At 39.6% G+C, this 24,915-nt stretch overlaps 1 long non-coding RNA gene across 4 annotated transcripts in view; it reads right to left on the minus strand.

Moving 5' to 3' along the window:
• Positions 1 to 1,604: 1,604 nt before the first annotated feature.
• LOC103693082 (uncharacterized) overlaps positions 1,605 to 24,915 on the minus strand; it is a 50,081-nt gene continuing 26,770 nt past the window's right edge. For 2 of the 4 annotated variants that reach the window (XR_010057542.1, XR_010057541.1), the window contains exons 4-6: positions 12,599 to 12,738; positions 3,564 to 3,714; positions 1,605 to 1,834 (exon numbers count right to left, since the gene is read on the minus strand). This is a non-coding gene — a long non-coding RNA (uncharacterized LOC103693082). Of the gene's footprint in view, positions 1,835 to 3,563; positions 3,715 to 11,706; positions 11,798 to 12,598; positions 12,739 to 24,915 lie in introns of those variants that run through there. The other 2 variants (XR_001841155.3, XR_001841154.3) reach the window with 1 other exon arrangement.

Below are 24,915 nucleotides of genomic sequence, written 5' to 3' on the forward strand. Positions count from 1 at the left end.
GAGTGAAGCCAGGTTTGGAAATCAGGCACTTAATGAAACATCATTTTCAAAGGAGAAAATATGAAAAATTATGATGGAATCCTACAGAATATCAGTTGACTCAAACACTCTAAAATGTCTGACTTTTTCTGAACTATCATTTGCATGTTATTCTAAGGCAAAAGGCTACACTTGGCTGTAAAGTCATGTATTGACATGAATACATACCCACTACTTAGTCATCCATCTAACTTTCGTATACCCAACCATTATTAATCCAGTCAGACCACAGTGTGTGGAAAAGAAGCCAAGGACAGTGACTACTGATTCAGTTCTGTCTATATTCATGCAGTGTGAGAGAGCTTCCATTTTTACCATCTTCTCATGAGGACATATCATTACAGTTATATTATATAGAACACATTGAATAAGTATTGAGCCAGTGAGCTCCATATCTCTTTTTCATTGTTATTTGCCTCTTTCCCTTTTCTTTGAATAGTGGAGGGGAAGACAGATTCTCCTTAGACATTCATTATCAAAACCTTAAGACAGAGAAGTATTCCAGAGACAGTAAGAACAGGATCGCATGTTCAAAACCAACCTGGGCTACAAGGGTTAAGGGGATAATTCTAGGGTAGACTGGGCTACAGAGCAAGATCTTTTGTCAAGAAAACAAAGTGTGTGGGGTGTAGGGCAAGAGGGAGAGAGGGAATGGGGGAGAAAAAAAGGACAAGCAAAATGGAAAGAAGAAAACAAAACAAAGCTTGGGTTGAGGGATGATTGCAACGTACTTGTCATTAGTAATAGTTCGTACAAGAAACTTCCTTAAAATTGCTCTCACTCACATTTCTATTGATAACTGTGTTTCCAGACCCAATGGCAAAATGAGTTCCCTAGAATTACATCCTCTGTTTTCCACATTGCAGCTGGATGAATGTAGCACGAAGACTCTCACATAAAACCCAATAAGTCCTGTCTTACAGTATTTATGTACTTCTGAAATGTCCTCCTGGCGTAGGACCTTCGATTTCCTTGTAACCACTGGATTATGATAAATATAGCTATAATCTGGTGACTGTGTAATATATAAGATGCTGTCTTCCTTCCACATTTACTGTAGAGATTATTCCAGAATTTTTGGCAGGGTAAATAGTCACAGTGAGGAAGCCCACCTAGCTGGAAACTGCATAATCTCTAAGACATATAGCAGTCTGCAGGAAGGAATGACCAAGGGAATGGGTGGACATCTTGTCTCATCAGAGCCTATAAATAAGAAGATAGGTCAACAAAGACACTGAGTACAGCATTGCAAGCCTCTGAGCAAATGACTCAACTGAGCTGTGGGTGGACTCAAGCAATAAATGCAGAGAGGTAGTAAGAATGTGTACTGTTGGTGGCACAAAGTTTGCAGCCCTGTTGTATACTGCTTAGGAAGCTAGCTTATTTGGGATGCCAATTATTTTATCTCTTAGCAATTCCATGAAACGGTAATAATTATTATAGTTGTGAGAAGTAATAATAGTATACATTAAACACACTATCATTTGCATACAAGAAGACTCAAGGAAGGTGAGCTATTCTCATTCCACACTGCTCTAAAATAATAGAAGATCTCCTTCGAAGTTGTTTTTAGTCAATTTGGTTTTTCTTGTTTATTTTGTTTTGTAGAGTGTCAGCTTACGGTCTTCTTCCTATTCTTGTCCACATTTTCAGTCCTCTTCACAAGTTCCTCTTCTATGGAAGACCTCTTTTCAGATTTTGGCTTCCAGTTGACTTGCTCTTACCATCTCTCAGAACTTACAGGGAATACTAATCCTTGTTCCACACCGTTTTCAGGACTTTATGAAGATCATCTCTGTGTGTATTTTGACATAGTCATTGAAAACAGAAACAAAATGTATATGAATTAAAATGAACACAGTATTTTACTGCCTAATATACTTAAAGTTTTGACCAAGCAGGTTCACTTTTTAGAAGAATTATCAAGTCCACTTGGGCTTTTTGTTTTTGTTTTGTTTTGTTTTTGTGTGTTTGTGTGTGTGTGTGTGTGTGTGTGTGTGTGTGTGTGTGTGTGCATCTACATTTTGTAATCAATTCACAGTTAACTTGCTTTAAGTCTGCCCAAGATGTAATTGCTACTGGATTCAAGGAAATGGGAGGCTCCCAGCAGCAAGGGGCAGTTCAAAAAATGAGAAGAGGCTTTACTTGGAGAAAATCTGGGTTCACAGTCTTCCTGTCCTGTGCCTTTTGACAGCTATGTGGCCTTGGACAAGTTGCTCAATTGTTCTGGGCTTCTGTTTCCTAATGGCAGAATGAGGACGATTGCAGTTATCTTAGAAAACTGTCAGATGTGACCTATATCCACAGTAGCAGAAGCCAAATACTTTGTGGCTTTATTCTTCTTTGGTAAAAGAAGGGCCTTGTTTTGGGAAATTTCCAACATGAATATGTGATAAACAGGTAGGTAGGTAGATGATGAAGAGACAGATAATAAAAGAAAACTTAAAATTCAACAAAAGAAAGATGAAGTCTTCCTGGAGTAAATGAGGTGATGGTTGACATTTCTTGATAGTTTTCCAGGAAAATGTCATGGCACATTTAAAGGAGGCTTTAAAGGCCGCCTCAGTTTACAGAGAGCAAAACAGCTTAGAAAATACACCTGTGTTCCAGGAAGTCTCAAGAGACTCTTACTCTTCATGCATAATGATGCAGCAATTTAGATACTCCGAGTTTGGAGAGCAAAACTCTTGATGATTGAGGCCTTCCTAACACTGAAGTAGGCTCACACCCCTGTCTACACCAGGCCTGTGACCCTCAAGGCATTTCTAGCCACAGCTATATAAAGAACAGTCTGACAATGCTCTGGACAAGGGTTTGCATGGAAAGTTATTGTAGGACTGACACCTCTTGGCTTGTTGAAAGACCTGTTGTATACCCGGCAGGGAGTCTATATAAAGGATGCTCTTGAGGATTGCACAGAACAAATTTATCCTAGGAGAAAATAAAGCTAAAATTTAAAAATCGGCTTTCTGAACATAAAAGGTGGATGAAGAAAGAAAAGGGGAGTCTTATCTGCTGTGCACTTCTCTCTTGTAAATCACAAGCACATTAGGAAGGATTTCTAAATAAAGGTACTAAATCCCAGGGACAAGTCTTACCGAAGTGTCTGCTAGGCCTAAAGACAGGAAGCAATTTCTTTTATTATATATTGTGAACAATGAAGGATCCAAGAGTCTGCCCTAGGGGAAACAGTTTTGGAATTTCTTCTGTAAAGACTGAGCACAGCCCGAGATGAGCAAACATGGAGAGATACCTCAACATGAACCATTTAAGGGCATTCTGAAGCACTTGTGAGTGAGGAGAACATATATGGATACCAACATTTCCTCATAAAGTGTGGCGACAGGAAACCCTGTTTATATCCCCATGTAGTACCCCAACTCTCTGGAGTGGGCACGCTATATATCAGTGTGCTGATTGCTGGAGATTTGCAGATTTGGTATAATACATTAGCCAGTGTGATAGCAACTTTGAGCAGGGTCTGCCCATATGTAGAATAGCTACTTAGCACAAGCTATTGTTACCTGAGTCACGAATTAAAAGGACACATCTTGTTACTGGGGACTATATAGTAATCCTGACAGCAATTCCTCCACACACTATGTTGTCATCCAGCAGACAGTATATGTGGGCATGTCCAGCTTGCTTCTAACCCAGGAATTTAAGTTCCTGAGCCTGAAGAAAGAGCACAGTGGATAAGATGGGTCATATGCCTGTTATGTAAATGTGCGCACTGGAGTTTACATCACAGCACCCACATTAAAAAGTAAACAGGGTAGGCATAATTGCCTAATTGCAACCTAAGTCCTTTGGAGGCAGAAATGGGAGGTACCAAGCAAAATTAATCAGTCTGTTCTGGGATCAATAAGAAATTCTGCATTGTATAATAAAATGAAATATAATAAAGAAAAACAAACATGACAAACTTTGGTCTCTACACCTATCTTCAAATAGGTATATGAACACACATGCAAATATAATATACATGTATTACATGTAAGCACAACACAAATTCAACACACACAGACACACACACACACACATACACACACACACACACACACACAATGGAAAGTGAAACAACAAGAGAATTGTGGCACCTGGCTCACTAACACGATTCCTTACCAACAAGAACCCTTCCTCTAAATTGAATTCGAATGATCTTCACATCTCTCTTCCCTGACTGGCCTGGCTGGCTGCTTCACGTCTGTTTCTTACCTTTCCTAGCTTTGTAGCAGCAGATTTAATCTTTGACATTCTTCTAAGACTCCAGTTCTGATGTCTTCTCAACTAGATTCTTTGTGGCTTATGCTCTGACATCTCAGAGCTGTCATGGCTTCTGGTCTTTGATCTCTGCCTACAGCTCAGAAAGAGCAACCGCCCCTTACGCTTTCTACTCTCTGTTTGAAACACTTCACTTATATGAACACATTCAGTTCCAGATCTCTGTTTCTTCTCGCCCTCCCTCCCTACCTCTTCTCGCCTCTCTGTACTGCCCTCCTCCCTCCATTTCTCTATCCTTATCCCCTTTCTTTCTACACTACATTACTCTTCAGGATGACCTGCTAGCTACTAAGACTAACAATAGACTGTAGGTTAACTTGACCTTACAATACAAACTCAGAGAGAAGTGGCCACAGTGACTTTTCATCAGGAAAAATTCCAGAGGGCAGTTTTATAAATGAAATTGTATCATGCCCTCCACTAGTGGGCAATCTGATAAAGAGACCTGACAATGAAGGTAAATTTCAACCAGTATGAGAAAGAAGGAAGTGAATTACTGTTGACACAGTGTAAAGTGAAGTATTCTAGTCTACCTGGGATCCACCATAAGTCAGGCATTCTGCTTTAGAGGATGGTTCACCATAGATCATAAAGCTTAGCTGTTCTTTTGAATGAACAAGTGTCATCACCAGTCAGTAAAAGACCTTTTGATGCCCATCTGAGACCTTTAGTTTTCACACGCAAACAATAGCATAGATATTTATATAGGTGTCTAAAAGTAATCAAGTCAAAGTAGTGCTTTTTGTCAAAATGGAAGAAAAATGAGTGGGGTTTTCAATGAGTTCCAGGACACTCTTAGGAGACAAAAGATCTACAAGAGCAGTCAGGGAACTTGTACTTCACTTACAAGTCTCCAAGGAGCCAATAATCTTCAGTCCATTCAAGTTATTTCTTCAACTATTACTTTTCTCCAGTCTATAAAAACACTTGTTTCTCTCCTAATATCCTTATTGGTATTGATTTATGTCTCAACAAATTAAAAGGGGTTGTCCTGTGTTTAATGTGGCCTCACTCTCTTCTTTAGAAAGCCGGCATCATATGAAGCATCTGGCAGATTTCTTTGCAAAGGGACCTTTAAATACATGGTTAGAGGCCATTGAGAGGTCTGAATAAAAGAGATGAATGTCTTCTTTCCTGTTTGTCACCTCAGTTTCTATTGGCTATCGGGCCTTGGCCATGGCGAATAATGACTTTTTATATTGAAGGGGCAGATGTAACATTTCATTAAATGTCAAGGAAAATTTAGTCATAGCACTTGAGTTTGTATACAGGTAGGATGTTCTTTCTGAAGAAAGAGGAGAGACTATACCAAATATTAAAGGGAAGATGAGTTAAAGGGATTTCTTTTTTTTTTTGGTTCTTTTTTTTCCGGAGCTGGGGACCGAACCCAGGGCCTTGCGCTTCCTAGGCAAGCGCTCTACCACTGAGCTAAATCCCCAACCCCTGTTAAAGGGATTTCTAATGCAAAGATTTCTTTCCCAGATGAAGGAATGAAGACCCGAGATGCAACAGCATACTTATATCAAGTGTGTTGAAAAAAAGGGAAGAAGTGATGCTTCCCATGCTACAAAGAGATTTCAGAACAGCCTTCTTATTGTTCAGTTTGGTGCATACATTGCTTCATGACTTTCCTCACACAGCATTGCACAGTCATACACATTATTTTTGCGTGAAGGGTTTGTTTACATATTACATACTTGCTCAAAACAAATCCTTAAGATCTGAAGGCTAGTTTGCATGGGGGACATTTTTGCATTCCACTAATTTATTCTCATCAAGTACATTAGTTGCTGTTTCCTTTACTGTCTAGTCAAAATCCATCTGTCTCTAAAACCATCTCCTTGACCTGTAGTCCAACCTGCCCCATCAGAATGTCTCCTCTTTGAGTGTCTCCTCTGGCAACATGTAGCCTTCTCAGTTCCCTCTAGCACTGAGAAGGATACCTGGAAACCATAAATTTCTGTATGAAATTTATTTATTTTGTATTCTGAAAAGAAGATCAGTATTTGTCCTCTCCAAATAAACAAACAGTTTGTTTTTGTGTATATGTGTTTGTGTGTTGAAAGGGAGAGACAAAGGACTGTAGTGGCTTTTCTACTCATCCCTTGCACAGCCAACTCCCCCTTTCTCCTTGAACTATAGCAGTTATAATGCAGTGCATCTCAATTCTACTTACTATCATGTTAATTAGAATGGCCCCTTGAGCTCTTGTAGCTGTAATAACTACATGTCAGGAAATGAGGAAATCATATTGTTACTGTTGTTGCTATTGTTATTGGGTCTGTCAACTATACATTTACTCTTTAGACACCTACAGCTGCAATATATTTGTACATATAATACTCCCTATTTCTTCTTGACTTTTCTATTGGATATACTTCTATAATCTGTTTTTGTCCATTTTAGGGCTTAAATCTTTTCCATAGGAAATCATTTTTAATGTAAGTTTTGCACTTAACAGCAAGGTGGGAAATTTTCACTTCAGAGTTTCCTGCAACAATTTAAATGTATCTCTTCGTTTGCATCTGCTTCACTTAGTGTCATATGACTGTATTTTAGATCCTGGTACTGCAAGCTGGTACAACCACTCTAGAAATCAGTCTGGTGGTTCCTCAGAAAATTGGACATAGTACTTACTATCTGAGGACCAGCTATACCATTCCTGGGCATATAGAAAAAAGATGCTCCAACATATAAAAAGGATACATGTTCCACTATGCTCATAGCAGCCTTACTTATAATAGCCAGAAGCTGGAAATGTCCCAATGTCTCTCAACAGAGGAATGGATACAGAAAATGTACATTTAAACAATGAACTATTACTCAGCAATTAAAAACAATGACTTCATGCAATTCCCAGACAAATGCATGGAACTAGAAAATATCCTGAGTGAGGTAACACAGTCACAAAAAAAACCACACATGGTATGTACTCACCGATAAGTGGACATTAGGCAAAAAGCTTCGAATAACCAAGACTCAACTCACAGACCATATGAAGCTCAAGAGGAAGGAAGACCAATGTGTGGAAGCTTCAGTCCTTCTTAGAAGGGGGAACAAAATAATCACAGGAGGTAGAGGGTGGGAGGGACTTAGGAGGAAGAGAGGAGGGGAGGGGAAATGGGGGACAGGATCATGTATGGGAGGAGGCACAGGTGATATATAGAGGGTCAGGAAAGTGAACAGAGGTGTGTAGCAATGTGGGATACGGAATTGGGGGCAGCCACCAGAAACTCCTAGATGTCAGGAAAGCAAAAGGGATCCAATAAGGGTGACATTAGCTGAAATACCCAGTGAAGGGTAGGGAGAACCTGTAGAGACCATATCCAGAGTTTAGGCAAGACCCCCTGTTGAGGGATGGGGCCACCCACTCATCTCCAAAATTTTAACCAAGAATTGTTCCTGTCTAAAGGAAATACAGGGACAAAGTGTGGAGCTGAGACTGAAGGAAAGTCACCCAGAGACTCTCCTACCCCTCCCCGGGATCCATCCCATATGCAGCCACCAAACCTAGTCACTATTGCTGATGCCAAGAAGTGCTTGCTGACAGGAGTCTGATATTGCTAGAGCCTGACAAATACAGATGCAGATGCACACAGGCAACCATTGCACAGGGAACCCAATGGTGGAGTTAGGGAAAGGACTGAAGGAGCTGAAGGGTTTGCAACCCCATAGGAAAAACAATATCAACCAACCAGACCCCCAGAGCTTCCAGGGACTGAACCACCATCCAAAAGTACACATGGAAGGATCCATGGCTCCAGTTGCACATGTAGCAGAGGATGGCCTTATCTGGCATCAATGGGAGGGGAGACCCTTGGTTCAAGGCTCAATGCCCCAGTGTAGGGGAATTCCAGGGCAGTGAGGTAGGAGTAGGTGGGTGGGTGGTTAGGGAAGCACCTTCTTAGAAATGGGGGGAGGGGAATGGGAATAGGGTTCGCAGAGGATAAACTGAGAAAGGGGATGATAACATTTGAAATGTAAATAAATATCCAATAAAAAAGAAAAACATCTATATCTGACTACTTGCAAGGTTTTATAACCATAATTAACTTTTAAAATTGTTAACTGTGTCTCAGTATGATTTTATCTTTCATATATATCTCATTTGAGACTCTAAGTCATATATACCTGTAAATTTATAAACTGTTAGAAATTCTAGTTCTAATTTATAAAATTGGAAAAAATCATTCATAATACATTTTCCCAGTCTACAACACCTGCTTTTAAAGCTTCAATTATATCATGTATTAGTCTGAGATTATTTAGTGATAACTGATACCTTAGTGAAATAAGGTAATCTTTGAGACTCTGCAAATAATTTGTATTGCTCATTTTTCTTAACTTTATTTAATATTCTTTTTTGCCATCTCTGGTTTTGTACTACCACCTTTTAATGTTCATCCCTACAGTTTGATACCTTGTATATTTTTATTTAGATCATTCAATTTGGTAATTTTTGTATCTTCTATTTCTTTCTCTGCTCATGGTTTAAGTGATACATCACTAATTTCCTTTTTCTTCCCTGTCTTTTTGTGCCTCTTCTGACTGTTGTTTGCCCTGGCTATGATTTATTTATTTCGGCTTTACTGAATGGATAATAATTTAAGTTGTATTCAGGCTACTGTGATAGTTTTCCTAAGCATTTTCTAGAGCTTAATGCTCTAACAAATCAAAAATCAGTATATTTACTTTATAGGGTGGCCTATAACTATTTACTGGGCAGAGCTCCAGTTCCCTCTCACGAATATGGTATGGCTCGAGGGTCTCTTGTGAAGGAACTCTGGGGTGAGTACTTCAGACTCAAGCTGGTCTTGACTCAAATACTTTCCCAACCTGTTTTCATGGTGGGAACACTTTACTCACAGCCTCTTATATTCCCTGAATTCCTCTTAGGTCACTGTAGATTTTAGGTGTTTGGTAGCAGACATCACGACACGGGTTTCTAAATCTACTTTTCTTTCTTCACTAGTGCTTTCCTGTTTGAAACTCTTAGCTCCCAGGCAACTTGGCAACCAGTGTATATACTGGAGTCTCAAGGTACCATGATGTGCTTGCTTCACATGTGCTCTGTGCTCCAACCAGTGCCTCACTAAAGAATTCTAGATAACCTTGCAGGAGTCAAATAATCTCATACCTTTATCTCATATAAATTTCATATCTTAAAAAGATGTCTTCACTTATTCTGTCTAGGCCAGTTCACATTTAATTAATTAATTAATTTAGATAGCATCATTCACTAAACCTGAAACTCAGTATTTAGGTAAGATTGATCAAATAGTAAGCTCTAGAGATGCTCCTCTCTCTGATATCCCCAGTGTTAGGACTACACACATTTTTTAGTCAAAGTCTTATTTCTATGAAGAGACATTATGACCATAACAACACCCTTTATTCCATTTGGCACCAGCCTTTTCATTAAGTCTTTTATCTTCTTAAGCAATAGACTTAGCTCCATGGTACTTCTTAGGGCTCATTTTTCTCCACAAACTGTACATTTTGTAGTTTTCCTTGCCTCACTTGTTCATTTCAATACACATCTGCATAAAAATGGCCACTAATTCCTCCTGACAGAGGGTCATGTGGCTATATTGAAATCTCCTCTGCCAAAGTCCTGAATCCAAAACTCTCCGATTTAGTCTCAGGTAGACTTTTAAGACAAGGGCAGACAGCAGTCGCACTCTTTACCAAAATATCACAGAAATGGTCTCTAGGCCATTTACTAATATTCTTCTCCTCTGAAACCTCTAGGGTCAGGTTGTCACAAATCGTATTGCTCTCAGTACCACTGCCTTCTGTGCTTCTACTGGTATGACTCATTATGCTCTGCTTAAAGCATTCTAGTGCTTTCTTAATCCAAAGTTCACATTTCACCAATAGGCAGCATGGTCAGGCGCTCACAGAAACGTCCCACTACCTAGTACAAACTTCTGTCTTAGTCAAAGTTCTATTGCTGTGAGGAGACACGATGCCTATGTCAATTCTTATTTAATTGGGGCAAAGGTTTAGTCCATTGTCAGCAGCCTGCAGGGAGACATGGTGCTGAGGAAGGAGCTGAGAGCTCTGTGTCTTGGTCTGCAGGCAGCAGAAGGGGATTGCATATCATATTGGCCATAACTTAGGGATATGAAACCTCAAAGCCTACCTCCAAAGTGACATATTAGGCCACATCTATTTCAATAAGGCCACACATTTTAATAGTCCCATTCCCTATGAGGCAAGCAGTCAAATATTTGAATCTATGGGGGGCATTTATATTTAAACTACAATAGAGAAGTTTATATTGAAATCACCATAATACACATGCTTCCACTGTTGGAATTTTTTGTGTGCTGCTGAGATTCAAAGTCAGGTTGCATTCTTGTGATGCAAGCACTATGTCAATCAAGCCAATTCCATAGCCACTGTATCTATTGTCTTCTAATCCAAATTATCTAATCTTCAAAATGCCTATAAAAGATTGATATCATCTTTTTGATGAGGCAACAGTCTAACAGAATCTTAATAGTTTTCTCTTATTAAGAAGCTTATTCAGTGACCAGTGCAATGCTAGTTTAAGCTAATCACTCAAACACTTGCTTTTCAGCGTTATCTATATAACTATGGCAAAACATTGCTGAATTGTCTTCTACCATTTATTTTTGACTTTGCATGCTGGTCATTTCCTTGTCGATGTGATATGAGGTTAATTATATTTATTTGTTACCTCCCATGTCCATAAGGAAATGCTCAATTTATTACATCATTGCTTGCTACCTGCTGCCCTGTCTGTCAGCCATGATGGAATCTTATTCCCATGGAATTGTGAACTCCAGTAAACACTTCTGTAAAAATGGAGAAACAAATAAAACCACTCTGTCTGACTAGTCACTTCTGTCCCAACTGCACCTAGCTGGGTACCTATTTTCAGTAGTCATCAAACAGGGAAGACCCTATGTTGCACTTCCCCAGACATATCCCCTTCTCTAAACACACTCCTCTTTTTAGGAGGCTGGAGGGAGTCAGTGTGTGTGGGAGCACACTCAGGGAGGAAGGGGTGGGGAGATGGGATAGGGGGTTTCTGGAAGGGAAAACAGGAAGGGGATACTGTTTGAAATGTAGATAAAGAAAATACCCAATAAAAATGGAAAGATTAATAAATAAATATCTTACAAAAAAGGAAAAAAAGAAACTTAGATGATTGGGGAAATGATTTGAATGACATAATCCTCTAAGTCCAATTGAGCTCAGATATCATTTCTACCAATTTCTGCAGTTTCTCAAAGAAAGTTATTTAATTTCACATTTTTCCACTATAAAATGGTGGTAGCAAATGTGCCAGCAAAACATAATGGCATGTTTGTGTAAGAAACCCATGCCAGTAACAAGTACAAAGTGATGAGATTGTGTTCCACAAAATACTTTATTCCCATTCCTTATAAGATGCCTCACCACCATCATCAATTACAATTACCACTGAGAAAATCTTCTTAACCTGAGAAAACAAAACAGTTATTTTGAGAATACACACAGTCATGGTGAAGTTGATCATAAAGAGTCCCAAGGCTTGTGATACAGCCTGTGAGCCTTAATTCAGATTTCCTGTGGAGTCGTTAGTGCATTGGTATCATTGACTGGCCAAGTGTGCAAGGTCATGTGGCATGAAAGTGTTTGTCCCTTGCAGGAACTTTGTGAACTAATTTCTCTGTAAGAATAGCAGATAACAGAGTTGGTGTCCTTTCTGATACACAGTGAAGAAAATAAAAGTGATGCTAATTAAAAAAAATTAAGATTTCCGAGTCTTTAAGCTGGATTCATGGTTTAAACATTCCACAGCTCTTTTCTATGCTCTCACTGGTAAAGAGACAGGAGAAGAAAGAAAGGAAGAAATAAAGGAAGAAAGAAGGAAAGAAAGAAGGAAAGGAAGGAAGGAAAAAAAGAAGAAAAGACAAAGAAGTTAATCTCAGCTGCTTTTGACTTAGAAATTGAAGGAAATATATGTAAAGGACACATGGAAATTTATTTCGCAAACATTTCTTACAATCCATTCCATACCTGTCAGAATAACACTACAAGAATATGCAAAAAGATGACGGCTTTCCTAAGGCTCAAGAATGCTCACTGGGTCCTGAAAAAGACTGGAATTACACTGAACTTTTATATAACTTGGAGACAATATGACCATTAATATTTAAAAGAAAAAAAACTTTCCAGGTCACCTTTACACAAGTGTAGGAGAATCTGAAGGAAATGTGCATGACAGAGCCACCCACCCATACATATAATACATACTCACCCAGGGCCATTGATGTTCTAGGTACTGACAATAGAAGACTTTGTGAAGCGTGACAGGTCCCTGTGTGCTTTGAGTTCATGTACTTTATGAACTGGAACGTGCTTGGTGAACCATGAATGATTCAACAAAGTTTCAAGGTCCTGAAGAAATTTAGTATAGCAGAAACAATATTAACAGTCATCCATTTGCCCTGTAATGTTAAGGCTCCACTATATGACAATATTGAGTGAGATAGAATTTGTAATAAAATTGTTTCCCAAATGAAGTAGTATTCAATTCTTAATTTAACTGTTCAGCTTTTGTAGCCTCAGGTCTAATGAGCTATTCTTATATCTAACGTGGTTAGAATGAGAATCCCCAAATTCAAAGTATCATTCAAAGTATCAATTATTGCAAATTAACGAGACTATTATTCTTACTCGATTTTAGCTGAGAAAGGGAAGTCTTAATACCGACCATAGTTGTTAGGGAACAATTCTCTAAGCCGAAGGACTATGCTTAATAATTGGCTCTTATAATTAAACCAAGACTGGGGCTATTTATCAACTGCACTCTAGAAACTTCTCAACTCACACTTGAGCCAATTCTGTCTTTTAACAGATGTTAATATGACTTGACCATGTCGTTCTCAGCAAAGGCCACATGCAGATCCACATCTGACTTCAGAGAAAATACAGTTTACTGTCGATGGTAGGGACTATCAAACTCCTGCTTTGCTTGAATTTGTCACATTTTTACATTCTGGTTTCCCCAAAGTATATCCACAACTATTGCAAATATTACCTTTTAATTCACTGTATTTAAAATAAACTATTGCTGCCATCTGTCAATCAAAGCTTGCTTTCATCGATTACCCTTTGTGCAGTGTTTATGTCTCATGACCTGCTGTTGTTGATATATATCTCATGAACTCTGATCATTAAATAACATATTACTTTATGTGTAATGTGTCCTGTAGAATAAACATGTAGCCATCTTTTATCTGGTTTCACCTAAATCTGAGTCTAAAAATCATGACATGAATGTTTAAAAATGCTTTACCATCTCCCATACGTAGGGCTATTATCTTCCATTTTGTAGTTTAACATGAACTGAAGATAGAGTCAGTTATTAAAATTCTCTGTACACAAGTTTTGAGGGTTTTCTTTTCCTTTTTTTTTTTTTTTTGGAGCTGGGGACCGAACCCAGGGTCTTGCGCTTGCTAGGCAAGCGCTCTACCACTGAGCTAAATCCCCAACCCCGAGGGTTTTCTTCTTGGACTGCTTTCTTTTTTTTTTTTTTTTTTTTTTTTTTTTATTAACTTGAGTATTTCTTATATACATTTCGAGTGTTATTCCCTTTCCCGGTTTCCGGGCAAACATCCCCCTCCCCCCTCCCCTTCCTTATGGGTGTTCCCCTCCCAACCCTCCCACCATTGCCGCCCTCCCCCCATAGACTAGTTCACTGGGGGTTCAGTCTTAGCAGGACCCAGGGCTTCCCCTTCCACTGGTGCTCTTACTAGGATATTCATTGCTACCTATGGGGTCAGAGTCCAGGGTCAGTCCATGTATAGTCTTTAGGTAGTGGCTTAGTCCCTGGAAGCTCTGGTTGCTTGGCATTGTTGTACTTTTGGGGTCTCGAGCCCCTTTAAGCTCTTCCAGTTCTTTCTCTGATTCCTTCAATAGGGGACCTATTCTCGGTTCAGTGGTTTGCTGCTGGCATTCGCCTCTGTATTTGCTGTATTCTGGCTGTGTCTCTCAGGAGCGATCTACATCCGGCTCCTGTCGGTCTGCACTTCTTTGCTTCATCCATCTAGTCCAATTGGGTGGCTGTATATGTATGGGCCAAATGTGGGACAGGCTCTGAATGGGTGTTCCTTCAGTCTCTGTTTTAATCTTTGCCTCTCCCTTCCCTGCCAAGGGTATTCTTTTTCCTCATTTAAAGAAGGAGTGAAGCATTCACATTTTGATCATCTGTTTGAGTTTCGTTTGTTCAAGGGATCTAGGGTAATTCAAGCATTTGGGCTAATAGCCACTTATCAATGAGTGCATACCATGTATGTCTTTCTGTGATTGGGTTAGTTCACTCAGGATGATATTTTCCAGTTCCAACCATTTGCCTACGAATTTCATAAACTCGTTGTTTTTGATAGCTGAGTAGTATTCCATTGTGTAGATGTACCACATTTTCTGTATCCATTCCTCTGTTGAAGGGCATCTGGGTTCTTTCCATTTTCTGGCTATTATAAATAAGGCTGCGATGAACATAGTGGAGCACGTGTCTCTTTTATATGTTGAGGCATCTTTTGGGTATATGCCCAAGAGAGGTATAGCTGGATCCTCAGGCAGTTCAATGTCCAATTTTCTGAGGAACCTCCAGACTGATTTCCAGAATGGTTTTACCAGTCTGCAATCCCACCAACAATGGAGGAGTGTTCCTCTTTCTCCACAAACTCGCCAGCATCTGCTGTCACCTGAGTTTTTGATCTTAGCCAATCGCACTGGTGTGAGGTGAAATCTCAGGGTTGTTTTGATTTGCATTTCCCTTATGACTAAAGATGTTGAACATTTCTTTAGGTGTTTCTCAGCCATTCGGCATTCCTCAGCTGTGAATTCTTTGTTTAGCTCTGAACCCCATTTTTTAATAGGGTTATTTGTTTCCCTGCGGTCTAACTTCTTGAGTTCTTTGTATGTTTTGGATATAAGGCCTCTATCTGTTGTAGGGTTGGTAAAGATCTTTTCCCCATCTGTTGGTTGCCGTTTTGTCCTAACCACAGTGTCCTTTGCCTTACAGAAGCTTTGCAGTTTTATGAGATCCCATTTGTCAATTCTTGATCTTAGAGCATAAGCCATTGGTGTTTTGTTCAGGAAATTTTTTCCAGTGCCCATGTGTTCCAGATGCTTCCCTAGTTTTTCTTCTATTAGTTTGAGTGTGTCTGGTTTGATGTGGAGGTCCTTGATCCACTTCGACTTAAGCTTTGTACAGGGTGATAAGCATGGATCGATCTGCATTCTTCTACATGTTGCCCTCCAGTTGAACCAGCACCATTTGCTGAAAATGCTATCTTTTTTCCATTGGATGGTTTTGGCTCCTTTGTCAAAAATCAAGTGACCATAGGTGTGTGGGTTCATTTCTGGGTCTTCAATTCTATTCCATTGGTCTATCTGTCTGTCTCTGTACCAATACCATGCAGTTTTTATCACTATTGCTCTGTAATACTGCTTGAGTTCAGGGATAGTGATTCCCCCTGAAGTCCTTTTATTGTTGAGGATAGCTTTAGCTATCCTGGGTTTTTTGTTATTCCAGATGAATTTGCAAATTGTTCTGTCTAACTCTTTGAAGAATTGGATTGGTATTTTGATGGGGATTGCATTGAATCTGTAGATTGCTTTTGGTAAAATGGCCATTTTTACTATATTAATCCTGCCAATCCATGAGCATGGGAGATCTTTCCATCTTCTGAGGTCTTCTTCAATTTCTTTCTTCAGTGACTTGAAGTTCTTATTGTACAGATCTTTTACTTGCTTGGTTAAAGTCACACCGAGGTACTTTATATTATTTGGGTCTATTATGAAGGGTGTCGTTTCCCTAATTTCTTTCTCGGCTTGTTTCTCTTTTGTATAGAGGAAGGCAACTGATTTATTTGAGTTAATTTTATACCCAGCCACTTTGCTGAAGTTGTTTATCAGCTTTAGTAGTTCTCTGGTGGAACTTTTGGGATCACTTAAATATACTATCATATCATCTGCAAATAGTTATATTTTGACCTCTTCTTTTCCGATCTGTATCCCTTTGATCTCCTTTTGTTGTCTGATTGCTCTGGCTAGAACTTCAAGAACTATATTGAATAAGTAGGGAGAGAGTGGGCAGCCTTGTCTAGTCCCTGATTTTAGTGGGATTGCTTCAAGTTTCTCTCCATTTAGTTTAATGTTAGCAACTGGTTTGCTGTATATGGCTTTTACTATGTTTAGGTATGGGCCTTGAATTCCTATTCTTTCCAGGACTTTTATCATGAAGGGGTGTTGAATTTTGTCAAATGCTTTCTCAGCATCTAATGAAATGATCATGTGGTTCTGTTCTTTCAGTTTGTTTATATAATGGATCACGTTGATGGTTTTCCGTATATTAAACCATCCCTGCATGCCTGGGATGAAGCCTACTTGATCATGGTGGATGATTGTTTTGATGTGCTCTTGAATTCGGTTTGCCAGAATTTTATTGAGTATTTTTGCGTCGATATTCATAAGGGAAATTGGTCTGAAGTTCTCTTTCTTTGTTGTGTCTTTGTGTGGTTTAGGTATAAGAGTAATTGTAGATTCGTAGAAGGAATTCGGTAGGGCTCCATCTGTTTCAATTTTGTGGAATAGTTTGGATAATATTGGTATGAGGTCTTCTATGAAGGTTTGATAGAATTCTGCACTAAACCCATCTGGACCTGGGCTCTTTTTGGTTGGGAGACCTTTAATGACTGCTTCTATTTCCTTAGGAGTTATGGGGTTGTTTAACTGGTTTATCTGTTCCTGATTTAACTTTGATACCTGGTATCTGTCTAGGAAATAGTCCATTTCCTGAAGATTTTCAAATTTTGTTGAATATAGGTTTTTATAGTAAGATCTGATGATTTTTTGAATTTCCTCTGAATCTGTAGTTATGTCTCCCTTTTCATTTCTGATTTTGTTAATTTGGACGCACTCTCTGTGTCCTCTCGTTAGTCTGGCTAAGGGTTTATCTATCTTGTTGATTTTCTCAAAGAACCAACTTTTGGTCCTGTTGATTCTTTCTATGGTCCTTTTTGTTTCTACTTGGTTGATTTCAGCTCTGAGTTTGATTATTTCCTGCCTTCTACTCCTCCTGGGTGTATTTGCTTCTTTTTGTTCTAGAGCTTTTAGGTGTGCTGTCAAGCTGCTGACATATGCTCTTTCCTGTTTCTTTCTGCAGGCACTCAGCGCTATGAGTTTTCCTCTTAGCACAGCTTTCATTGTGTCCCATAAGTTTGAGTATGTTGTATCTTCATTTTCATTAAATTCTAAGAAGTTTTTAATTTCTTTCTTTATTTCTTCCTTGACCAGGTTATCATTGAGTAGAGCATTGTTCAATTTCCACGTATATGTGGGCATTCTTCCCTTATTGTTATTGAAGACCAGTTTTAGGCCGTGGTGGTCCGATAGCACGCATGGGATTATTTCTATCTTTCTGTACCTGTTGAGGCCCGTTTTTTGACCAATTATATGGTCAATTTTGGAGAAAGTACCATGAGGAGCTGAGAAGAAGGTATATCCTTTTGCTTTAGGATAGAATGTTCTATAAATATCCGTTAAGTCCATTTGGCTCATGACTTCTCTTAGTCTGTCGACATCACTGTTTAATTTCTGTTTCCATGATCTGTCCATTGATGAGAGTGGGGTGTTGAAATCTCCCACTATTATTGTGTGAGGTGCAATGTGTGTTTTGAGCTTTAGTAAGGTTTCTTTTACGTATGTAGGTGCCCTTGTATTTGGGGCATAGATATTTAGGATTGAGAGTTCATCTTGGTGGATTTTTCCTTTGATGAATATGAAGTGTCCTTCCTTATCTTTTTTGATGACTTTTAGTTGGAAATTGATTTTATTTGATATTAGAATGGCTACTCCAGCTTGCTTCTTCTGACCATTTGCTTGGAAAGTTGTTTTCCAGCCTTTCACTCTGAGGTAGTGTCTGTCTTTGTCTCTGAGGTGTGTTTCCTGTAGGCAGCAGAATGCAGGGTCCTCGTTGCGTATCCAGTTTGTTAATCTATGTCTTTTTATTGGGGAGTTGAGGCCATTGATATTGAGAGATATTAAGGAATAGTGATTATTGTTTCCCTTTATATTCATATTTGGATGTGAGGTTATGTTTGTGTGCTTTCATTCTCTTTGTTTTGTTGCCAAGACGATTAGTTTCTTGCTTCTTCTAGGGTATAGCTTGCCTCCTTATGGTGGGCTTTACCATTTATTATCCTTTGTAGTGCTGGATTTGTAGAAAGATATTGTGTAAATTTGGTTTTGTCATGGAATATCTTGGTTTCTCCATCAATGTTAATTGAGAGTTTTGCTGGATACAGTAACCTGGGCTGGCATTTGTGTTCTATTAGGGTCTGTATGACATCAGTCCAGGATCTTCTGGCCTTCATAGTTTCTGGCGAGAAGTCTGGTGTGATTCTGATAGGTCTCCCTTTATATGTTACTTGACCTTTTTCCCTTACTGCTTTTAATATTCTTTCTTTATTTTGTGCGTTTGGTGTTTTGACAATTATGTGACGGGAGGTGTTTCTTTTCTGGTCCAATCTATTTGGAGTTCTGTAGGCTTCTTGTATGCCTATGGGTATCTCTTTTTTTAGGTTAGGGAAGTTTTCTTCTATGATTTTGTTGAAGATATTTACTGGTCCTTTGAGCTGGGAGTCTTCACTCTCTTCTATACCTATTATCCTTAGGTTTGATCTTCTCATTGAGTCCTGGATTTCCTGTATGTTTTGGACCAGTAGCTTTTTCCGCTTTACATTATCTTTGACAGTTGAGTCAATGATTTCTATGGAGTCTTCCGCTCCTGAGATTCTCTCTTCCATCTCTTGTATTCTGTTGGTGAAGCTTGTATCTACAGCTCCTTGTCTCTTCTTTTGGTTTTCTATATCCAGGGTTGTTTCCATGTGTTCTTTCTTGATTGCTTCTATTTCCATTTTTAATTCCTTCATCTGTTTGATTGTGTTTTCCTGGAATTCTTTCAGGGATTTTTGCCATTCCTCTCTGTAGGCCTCTACTTGTTTATTAATGATTTCCTGTGTTTCCCTAAGTGTGTTCATGTCTTTCTTGAAGTCCTCCAGCATCATGATCAAATATGATTTTGAAACTAGATCTTGCTTTTCTGGTGTGTTTGGATATTCCATGTTTGTTTTGATTGGAGAATTGGGCTCCGATGATGGCATGCAGTCTTGGTTTCTGTTGCTTGGGTTCCTGCGCTTGCCTCTCGCCATCAGATTATCTCTAGTGTTACTTTGTTCTGCTATTTCTGACAGTGGCTAGACTGACCTATAAGCCTGTGTGTCAGGAGTGCTGTAGACCTGTTTTCCTCTCTTTCAGTCAGTTATGGGGACAGTGTGTTCTGCTTTCCGGCGTGTAGTTTTTCCTCTCTACAGGTCTTCAGCTGTTCTTGTGGGCCTGTGTCTTGAGTTCACCAGGCAGCTTTCTTGCAGCAGAAAATTTGGTCTTACCTGTGGTCCCGAGGCTCAGGTTCGCTCGTGGGGTGCTGTCCAGGGGCTCTCTGCAGCGGCAGCAACCAGGAAGACCTGTGCCGCCCCTTCCGGGAGCTTCAGTGCACCAGGGTTCCAGATGGTCTTTGGCTTTTTCCTCTGGCGTCCGAGATGTGTGTGCAGGGAGCAGTCTCTTCTGGTTTCCCAGGCTTGTCTGCCTCTCTGAAGGTTTAGCTCTCCCTCCCACGGGATTTGGGTGCAGAGAACTGTTTATCCGGTCTGTTTCTTTCAGGTTCCGGCGGCGGTGTCTCAGGCGCAGAAGTCCTGCCGCTCCTGGGCCCTCCCCCACGGGAGCCCAGAGGCCTTATACAGTTTCCTCTTGGGCCAGGGATGTGGGCAGGGGTGAGCAGTGTTGGTGGTCTCTTCCGCTCTGCAGCCTCAGGAGTGCCCACCTGACCAGGCGGTTGGGTCTCTCTCTCACCGGGTCTGGGAGCAGAGAGCTGCTGCGGGCCGGGATCCGCGGGTGTGGGACTTCCGGTAAACACAGACCGTGCCTCCTAGAGAAATTCTGCTTCCGTGTCCCAAGCTCACCAGGCAGCTTTCTTGCAGCAGAAAGTTTGGTCTTACCTGTGGTCCCGAGGCTCAGGTTCGCTCGTGGGGTGCTGCCCAGGGGCCCTCTGCAGCGGCAGCTTGGACTGCTTTCTTACCTTCTGGTTAGCTGCAGTATCAGTCTGAACTATTGTTGACACTTAGCCTTGTGGTAAGGGATATGAACAACCAATTGCATATTACAAGATGAACACAATGTGACTCTGAAGCCATATTGATGAATTCAAGGATGGTGTTTCTTATTTGAAAATATCATTCATCGCTCATGTGGTAATCCTGCCAAGACTGAACCCCCAGTGAACGTGATTTTTGGGGGGAGGGTGGTAATGGGGGGAGCATGGGGAGGGGAAGCCCATATAGAAGGGGAGGCAGAGGGGTTAGGGGGATGTTGGCCTGGAAACTGGAAAGGGGAATAACAATCGAAGTGTAAATAAGAAATACTCAAGTTAATAAATATAATAAAAAATAATAATACACCTAGAGCTAAGTAATTTGTCTACGTGAAATCACCTTGTACTTATAAAAATAGCCAATATTTTGATAAGAGAATTATTGAAGTTGAAGTAATATATCTCATATACTTTAAAATTATAAATTGATATGACATACTTGGTTGAAATTATTAATAAGGTTCAGAATGTTTTCTTTCAATATTGTAAAGATCTCTCTTAGAGCATGCTTAAAGTTTCATTTGGACAAATTGGATTTTATTTTAATAACTGAAAATAATGCAGCCTAAAAGTAAACTTCTTATAAAACTTTTAGGGACTATAGAATGTACATTCTAACCGGCAAGTTCTACGCAGTATACCAGCAGGTAAAATAAACATGTCTTGCATTTAAATCATATATAAGCACATGTTTTTGCTCACACATGAAATAATGCCTTGTGACATTTGAAAGGAAGTCATGACACTCCTGTAGAGCAAAAGTCTTTTTTTTAAATATTTATTTTTATGTGTATGAGTGTTTTACTGGCATGCATGTATGTGTGTACTGTATGTCTGGTGCCTGAAGAGGCCAGAAGAGGGCACAGGAGCCCCTGGAACTGATGTCAAGCACAGTTGTTGCCATGTGGGTGCTGGGAACTGAACCATGATCCCCTATAGGAACAGCACATGCTCTTAATCAATAAGCCATCTCTTCAAGATATATGTATATGCATATATATAATGTATATAATATATTATTATTCACTTCTTTATCAAAGGATATACTCAGTATGTTAACTCTGTCATATGAACTTAATGAGAAACTAGAAGAATTCCCACTTCCTCTACCACAGAATGAAAGCAGCCTGGATCCAGGTGGCCTCTGAAATATTATAGGGTCTCATTTACACATCATAGGAAAGTATGCCTTTTGTTGAACAGTTTTGCAAAGGACAACCAACTACTCTTTCAATGAGGTAACTAATCTTGGCTAATTAATCCCATAAATGGACACTCCTCTACTCCACTGATTGAGAGGCGGGGTTTGTTAGCTGTTGGAGATTCTGAGATGCCTATCCTTATGCAACATGAAAATTTATTTTCCCTACACTGAGTGGTCCAAGTGGCTGAACTCAAGAGTTGTGCCTCAGTTGGTCCACCTGCTCAGGCACATCCGTGTGAGCTGGTCATCACATCAGCCTCTTTCTCTGCGTTGGCTCCTGAGTTTTCTCTTGAAGGCAGCTTTGAACAGGGTACCTCGTTCCTGTTTGTCATGGACTCTTCTGGTTACACTTTGGGAACAGTTGGTCATTTTCCATAGTACAGTAAGTAAACAATAGGGACACATAACAATAGAACTTCTGGGTAGCAACAGAAAATGTCTTTCAGGAATGTTATTAATGAATTTTATCAGTATAATTTTATCAGTATAAATTTAAAGCTGAATTCTGTCTTTCCGTGAGCCCTAAACCTACGTCTGAATTGATGAGATTATTCTCTATTATGTAGTGATCCCTACAAGCTGTGACCCATAATATTAGGTCTACCATAGGTGGCTTCTGAAGGAAGCTGTTTCCATAAACTCTTGGCATTATTATTGCCAGAATAACTGGAACTGGATTAAAAGCTTTAAAAAATCCACAGAAATAAGCTTTGTGTCACTCCACATAAATGGGAACTCATACACACAGAGGTAGGAAGCAATATGCACTGGTTTGGTTGTAGTTTTCATAAATGTTTTCTTGTGCATATTTAGCCTTTGACCTCACATTAGGTCTTCTGGACAAGCCCAGACATGAGCTTGACTTTGACCTTTGGAACTGTTTGACTAAGATGCCTTAGGAAGGTTCCCTGATGTGGATTAGCCCGTAAGGTCATCTTCACAGATTATAAGGACAAACAGGTAGCTTAGAGGACTGTTATACAATCTGTGGTTCTGCGTTCCCTGTCCCCCTCCACCACATTTTATTATAGATCGCTTTCAAGGACCTGGTCACACAGGTTATTGCTTTTGGTGGACGACATACTCTTTTTCAATCCCCATGTTCCATCAGCTGGAGCAATCCATACTCTCTGTTCTAGCATGGAGTCTATTCAAAAGTCATCATGCTCGGAGAGAGTTTATTCAAGTGCTTCCCTCATCAAACATCTTGTAAGCAGTGTATATGAACACATATACCAGCAAATGCATGTATATTGTGAGTTGTTTGTGTTGGGGAAACAATATACCACAGATGGGTGGCTTTTTAAGAAAGGAAATTCTACTTTCACTGTTATGGGGAATGGACACTGTAAGAAGCCAGTAGAGTGGATGTCTGGCAAAGGTCTGCTTTCTTTTTCACCCATGACCTATTCTCACTGTGTCCTGGTAGGAAGAGAGGTCTGTTGCTTTCATCCCCTTACAAGAACACAAATCCCAACCTTGAGAGCTTTAAAACTTCATGACCTCATTATTTAACCAAACCTCCACTGAGTATCATCATCTTAGAGGTTAAGATTCCAAAATACAAATTTTGGAGGGATACACACATTCTGTCCATAATATGTGTTGTGTATTTATACATATATGCTCATTTTCCACAGGTGGAAATGCTGTCAAGGATAAGCGAAGAGATGGGAGAGATAGTTCAGTTGTTGCGACTGCTTAGTACTCTTGCAAATGACCCATGTTTTGTTTCTAGCTTCCACGTGGTGCCTCACCATTATCTGAAAGCTCAAGTTCTATGCTCTATTCTGCCCTCCATGGCTGCTATATGCCTAGGGTCCAGATACATTCATGAAGTCTCACATGCATACACATAAGTAATAAATCTTCATAAAAAGGATCAACGATAACAGGCATGTTGAATGAGATGTTCATAGGCATCATTTATAGTCATGTGAAATTCAGTTTCGTGTTATAAAGTGGGCTTATTACAGAATGTATACTAAGTCATTTCTGTAATGAAAAGCAATTCTGAGTGAAATAATATTTGGAGCATTATTTTAAAATGGATTCTATTTGTCTAGTGAAGTTCAGATGCCATCTGGATCAGACCAGGTAAAATCCCTTCAGAATCTCCCACAATAGCAAACAAACGCAATCTGAGAATACCATTCATCTCAGATGACTGACAGATGAAACACCTAGAATTAAAATATTATACAGAATCAATCCCTAATGAAGAGGCATCGTGTACACTTAATTTCAACGTAATCTCATGATTTTATAATGTGGCTCACATGGGAAGTCTTCTGTACCTGCTATTTTGCTGATTCCCCAAGCTGATCTGAGTACGCTCCCCTGACAGTCCTTGCCTTCTCCTCCACTTGACAGGATGAGTCAGTTTCAGATGTCAGCACACGGTGCATGTGTTGACTTTTTAAATTTCCATTTTGACACCCTAATGATCTCTTCATAGATTTACACTGAGATAATATTACAATTTTATTTGCATCTTAAAGTAGTTTTCTAATTTTGTGCTGCTACAGTGGTTATATTTATAATACTTTACTCTTGATATAATGTCATATATAGATTTGTGTATGTTTGTGTATGTGTGTGTGTGTCTGTGTTTGTGTGTGTGTGTGTATGTGTGTTTGTTTACATAACAAAGTCTCAATAAATGTTTCCTTGTCTAGATAACCAAATTAAACCAGTATTTTGTTATTTGCTGCTTCTGTCAATGACAGAGAGGATCAAAAGATCTATGTTCTCACTCTGCAAATTCCTCAGCTTGAGCTTGAGGGTACTTGCAGGAGGTAGGGCTATCTTGGAAATTTCAGCATTAGATATTCTGCAATGCAGACACCAGATGGAGAGATAATGGGCCCTGCAGGCCGCCTCAGTGAGGGTAAGGAGATGGTAGATAAGGTGCTAACATTTGAGGACTGCAAGTAATTTATTACTTAAGTTTCTGGAAAACACTATCCATTTCCTCTCTAAATCACCTCTACTCTTTATCTAGTAGTAACACACTGAACCAAGTGAATGCTAACAAAAGATGAAGCAGCCATCATTTTAATCTGGTCTTAACTGCTGGCTGCGTTTCAGATGACTTACAAAAGGCTTTGAAGAAGAAAGTGCTATTACCCATTTTATTTCAGGAGATATGGAA

The sequence above is a fragment of the Rattus norvegicus genome, chromosome 14 (genome assembly GCF_036323735.1).
Source record: "Rattus norvegicus strain BN/NHsdMcwi chromosome 14, GRCr8, whole genome shotgun sequence".
Lineage (NCBI taxonomy): Eukaryota > Metazoa > Chordata > Mammalia > Rodentia > Muridae > Rattus > Rattus norvegicus.